General features: G+C 33.6%; 1 long non-coding RNA gene across 1 annotated transcript in view; it reads right to left on the bottom strand.

The window, feature by feature from the left end:
- Positions 1 to 4,185: 4,185 nt before the first annotated feature.
- Positions 4,186 to 6,000, bottom strand: part of LOC105472975 (uncharacterized) — a 92,189-nt gene continuing 90,374 nt past the window's right edge. The window contains exon 4 of the long non-coding RNA XR_011625102.1: positions 4,186 to 4,255. This is a non-coding gene — a long non-coding RNA (uncharacterized lncRNA). The remainder of the gene's footprint in view (positions 4,256 to 6,000) is intronic.

The following is a 6,000-nucleotide window of genomic DNA, read 5'->3' as shown; positions in this document are numbered from 1 at the left end:
TTATTCTTAATCTACTTATCATAGCTATTTTATCTATATTTGACGCACTTGTCTAAGACTTCATTGATCAGAGTAGCTGTGAATTCCAGCTGTAGGCTTTACATAGAAATGCCTGGTAGGTGCACAGAATCTACCTTTGTCATGATGTATCAACATGAGGGACCTAAAAGACAATAAAACGCTGCTTACATACAAACTCAAGAGTCCTTTTTCCTCTACCCCAGGGGCAGGTAGCTATAACCACTACCCCAGCCATCACACAACCCCCTATTTTCATGTGCCATCTTTGGAAGGAAGTAAAGAGAGGAAAGACTATTTGCCGAACACATTTATTTAAAAGAAAATAAACTACCAGAAACAGGTTGTCTAAACCAGACAAAGCTTGTCAATTTTAAGCCTTCTTTACTCCATGCTATCCAGCAAGGTTAGGATTCATGAGAAAAAAATAGTGAAAAAGAAAAAGTAAACCTGATTTTCCCTTGCACAACTGTATAATAAGCTAAGTTTTCCACCTGGGGTTCAAACTCAAGATCCTTTACAGGGTTAACTGCACACATCATCTTCGCTCCCTTAACTATCATCCACTCTTCAGTACTCCACACTGACTGCACCACTCAAACTTTTCTTTAGCACTGCCACTAGTGTGACTTGCGTTTGCCAAATCTAGTAGATACTTACTAGTCTTCCTTTATCCCAACTTCACCGTAGCATTTGTCCAAGATTATTCTTTTTGAAAATACTTTTATCTTGACTTCTCTGATACTATGTTTTCATATTGTGTTTCTTTTACCTCTCAAGCCATTCCTTCTCATTCTCTTTGTTTCTAATTCTTCCACTTCATCTTGCTTAAGCATTACCACCGCAGACCTTGACCTCTTTCTTTCTTCGCCCTCTCTCTAGGTGATCTCACTCATTCCCAGGCCTTCATGGGTCCTTCCAAGCCATGACCCACCAGTTTTAGGCTATGTTTCTTTCCTGCTCTCCAGAGACATAATTCAAACTGCTTAATCTTTTCATTCAGCTAGTTCACAGAAAGTAACACGTCAGTATATAAACACAACATAATATGCTCAAATATAACATGTCCAAACTGAAAATCTTAATGTAGCCTTATTCACAATTCAATTATTCCTATTAGGTTCTCTACATTAATAGATGGTCCTTCCTTCAGTCACTCAAGCTGAAGACATTGAAACGTTCAACTGCTGCTTCTGCTTAAACTGCTAGATCCAATCCATCATGAAGTCTTATAAATTATAGTTCCTATACATATCTCAAAGCTGTCTATTTCCCTTCAGCTCTGTGACAATCAAATGGGTCTAAGCCAACATCTGCCATATGGGTTACTGTAAGAATTTCCAAATTGGTATTTTCACATCCACTATTTAGTCTGGAGAAGAAAAAAACACAAATTTTCCCATAGAGTAGTTGGATTGACGTATTAAAAAAAATCTAAATTGGTTTATTGCTCTCTTGTATGATTAGAGTAAAATCTAAACTCAGTAAATTATTTATAACTACTCAAAAGATACCTAAGGTCTAGTACAATTCAATTTCTTATCTTTGATCTTGCCATACCGTCCCTTTTTTATTCCATTATCTAATTTTGACCCCCCCTCAAAGCACTCTTTCCACTTGAAATAACAAACCATACTTATCAATCTTGTTTACCTATTTTAAATATAAAAAACAAAATATATATAGAAATAGAAGTGAATATTTGACCACCACTCAACCTGAAAGAGAGCCACTGAAGCCTTTGAAAATGCTTCCTAATTTGTACCACTGGTTATACTGTTTCCTGCAGAAAACAACTGTCATGTTAATGATCCTCTTGCATATCATTATATCCTTATCACAAATTTACAAACCTCTAAAAAATGTCTTGTTTCCATTTGTCATTTTTATTAGGTTTTGTCTGCACTGATAAAGTCATACTTACATACACTCCTGTGGATTTTCTAAAAAAGTCATAACAGGTTTATGCAATTCTGTTATATGGTATTGGAGTTAATTTGTTTCCCTGATGTATAACTTTGGTTAAACAAATAGCACAATGTATTTACTCATTCTATTGTTGATAAGTAAAGGAGTTATTCCTAGCGTTTTATCTGTAAATATTAATACTAAGACAATTTTTATGCATGGACTGGTGGGCGTGCACACACATGGATTCCTCTTTGGCAAATACCCAGAAGAGAAATCCTCAGATCGTAAAGTATATATATATTTAAAGCATGGAGAATTTATAATATTTGATCATTTATTATCCTAAAATCTTTGAAGTAATTTTAAGGGTTTTTATTTATTTTATTTATTTTAGTTTTCAGATGGAGTCTCACTCTGTCACGCAGACTGGACTGCAGTGGTGCGATCTCAGCTCACTGCAACCTCCGCCTCCTGGAGGCAGAGAATCAAGCTATTCTCCTGACTCAGCCTCCTGAGTAGCTGGGACTACAAGCACCTGCCACCACACCCAGCTAATTTTTGTACTTTTAGTAGAAACGGGGTTTAACCATATTGGCCAGTCTGGTCTTGAATTCTTGACCTTGTGATCCACCTGCCTCAGCCTCTCAAAGTGCTGGGATTACAGGGTGAGCCACCACACCCAGCAGATTTTAAGTCATTTTATATAATTCAACTTTATATATAGCTAACTTGAATGAACAAATTGAAATCAATTTTAACATAAATATAATAACACATTCTAATTATTTTCTCCCATTCTTTGGCTTGCCTACTCATGACGTATTTTTAGGAAATGTTAATGTCCTCAAATACATCATTATTTACATTTTCATGTGTGTTTTAAAATACTTCTTTAACACTAGGTCATAAAATATTATTTTAAAATTTAAAAATTTTAGTGTTGGTATCCCCATTTCACTCTTTAATTTGTATAGGTGAGATGGAATGAATTTGTTAAAACCACTTTTATTTTTTGATACAGGAAAACACATTTTTCCAACATTATGTATGGCATATTCTCTCTTTTTCAGTGACCTCTTATGTAGCAAGATATTATGTCTATCAGCTGCTGCTTCAAAATCTTTATTGTATCCACACAAAACTACTTTGGTAAGTAATGTTTATAAGATGTCAAAATATCTGCTAGATACAGTCTCCCAACCATATTTTTCTTTTTAATGCATACAATGTTTAATACATATAAATAAATAAATATAAAATATATAATTCATTTGTATAAAATATATATTATATGTGTATATATACAGAATTACATAATATATAACATATATAATGTTATAAATGTTATATATAAAATATATGATATATAACATATATATTATATTCTGCCAGGTATACATATATAATATATAATCTATACATATGAATTATGTTTTATATTTATTTATGTTATATATTTTATAATTCTTTATATATAATGTTATGTATAATTGCAATTGCTTCATATCTTAAGTTTCTGATATGAATATTATGTTAACTCTTGCTCTTTGTCCTCTCTATGTGATGGGAACATATCCTGAGAACTTTGAAAATTTTCTCATTGTCCTTGATACTCTTAAACTTCACTAAAATGTTTTTCAGTGACAATTTTTCATATGTTTCTTATTTGGCATCCTATGTGCTTTTGTTTATTTCAAGAGAATTTATCTCTGTTATTTATTTAAATATTTCTATTTTATTATTTTTTAGATCTTTGAATTTTTTACCCAATTATTAAGTTTTCTACATCCATTCTACTTAAGATAATTTTAATTAGTGTTTTTAATGTATTGATCCTTTTTCTACAAAGAACTTACATTTGTGTTTCTAACTCATAATTTAGTATTCAGATACATTTGCTTCACTATTTTTGCCTTCCTGTAAACAAATTTCAACTATACATAATTTTATATATAAACAAGCACGTTTGTAAAATGACTTACATATTTTGCTTTAAATTGACGATATATTTTCTTCATTGTTTTATCATTGATGCCTATGATGGAACACTTCTACATCTAGTGGTATTTGTAATCAAATTTTTCCTTTTGATTACTGTTGTTCCTCTTGTTTTGTTTAATATTTTGTTTGTTTTAAATTAGTTTGCCTCCTCCGATGTCTTTTTATTTGAGTACGCAACTACAAAGTGATACCAAAACCCTAGACATCAGAAAAAAACTTTGACTCACTTTCATTTGCTAAAAGGCTAGCAAATACTCCTTGATATCAGAACATTCTCTCCAGCTCCTCAGGTTAAATGGCTTGGTGGGCGAGCTCTGAACTACTCCTGGAGGTTGAAAAGAGAAAGTACATGGGAGTGAATGCCCCAGGCTAGTCAATCACCCACCTGTTTACTCAACACTCAACAGACCAACATTGCTGCGTTACTGGTCTGGAATAAAAGTTTTTGCTGGCTGTATGAATATCTTCTTTTGAGAACTGTCTGTTCATATCCTTTGCCCACTTTTCAATGGATATTCATATAGCCAACAGACACATGAAAAAATGCTCATCATCACTGGCCATCAGAGAAATGCAAATCAAAACCACAATGAGATACCATCTTATACCAGTTAGAATGGCAATCATTAAAAAGTCAGGAAACAACAGGTGCTGGAGAGGATGTGGAGAAATAGGAACACTTTTACACTGTTGGTGGGATTGTAAACTAGTTCAACCGTTATGGAAAACAGTATGGCGATTCTTCAAGGATCTAGAACTAGAAATACCGTATGACCCAGCCATCCCATTACTGGGTATATACCCAAAGGATTATAAATCATGCTGCTATAAAGACACATGCACACATATGTTTATTGCGGCACTATACACAATAGCAAAGTCTTGGAATCAACCCAAATGTTCATCAGTGACAGACTGGATTAAGATAATGTGGCACATATACACCATGGAATACTATGCAGCCATAAAAAAGGATGAGTTTGTGTCCTTTGTAGGGACATGGATGCAGCTGGAAACCATCATTCTCAGCAAACTATCGCAAGAACAGAAAACCAAACACTGCATGTTCTCACTCATAGGTGGGAACTGAACAATGAGGTCACTTGGACTCGGGAAGGGGGACATCACACACCAGGGCCTATCACAGGGAGGGGAGAGTGGGGAGGGATTGAATTGGGAGTTATACCTGATGTAAATGACGAGTTGATGGGTGCTGACGAGTTGATGGGTGCAGCACGCCAACATGGCACAGGTATACATATGTAACAAACCTGCACGTTATCCACATGTACCCTAGAACTTAAAGTATAATAAAAAAATAAAATAAAATAAAAATAAAAAAATAAAAAATAAAAAATAAATAAATAAATAAATAAGTTTTTGCTAATGTTGCTGATTCATGCAATTCGGCATGAGCATGAGTTTTTCCAGGGAGATGAATTCTTTTATTCTAATTTTTCAAAAAATTCTTCCTGGATACCTCCACTCCAGATTAAATCAACCATCTTCCAGAATCAACAAATTCCCAATGCTGTGTTGCCGCAATTTTTTCCTATTGTTGTTTAACAACAAATTCCCAGTGCTCTGCCAAGCCATGTGGCAAAAATCTATGGGAAGAAGGATGACCTCCCCTGACCAAATATCATATGTTTCATAGTTGATTTCATTTGAGAGGGGCTGTAATCGTGTAAATTTACCATCTTACAGAAATTTAAAAATCTCAGCTTTATGTTACTATTATGATGATTGTGCCAGTCTTGTACGTTAAGTTTACTATAACAGAAAATATTCTCCCAAAGTATATTTCCGTTTCTTGTGAAAAACTGAAAAATAGAAATTATAATAAGGTCAGTAGAATGACCACTTTTTTTTTTTCATTCGTATGCCCCTCATTTTAGCTAGTGTCTAAGTGCTAGTGGGTTATTTAACTAATTAATTATTGATTGAGTAAAAACAACCCTTGGGGTACTATCTGTTCATATTTACATAAAATAAAACTTGTGTTTAAATATTTTATTATGCATTTTCTCCAGTTACTGACTACAATCTGTTCTTAAAAGTGAGACAATC

This window comes from Macaca nemestrina, chromosome 6 (genome assembly GCF_043159975.1).
Source record: "Macaca nemestrina isolate mMacNem1 chromosome 6, mMacNem.hap1, whole genome shotgun sequence".
In the NCBI taxonomy this organism is placed as follows: Eukaryota; Metazoa; Chordata; class Mammalia; order Primates; family Cercopithecidae; genus Macaca; species Macaca nemestrina.
Note: the sequence above shows the minus strand (reverse complement) of the source record. Positions and strands in the feature narration are given on the sequence as shown.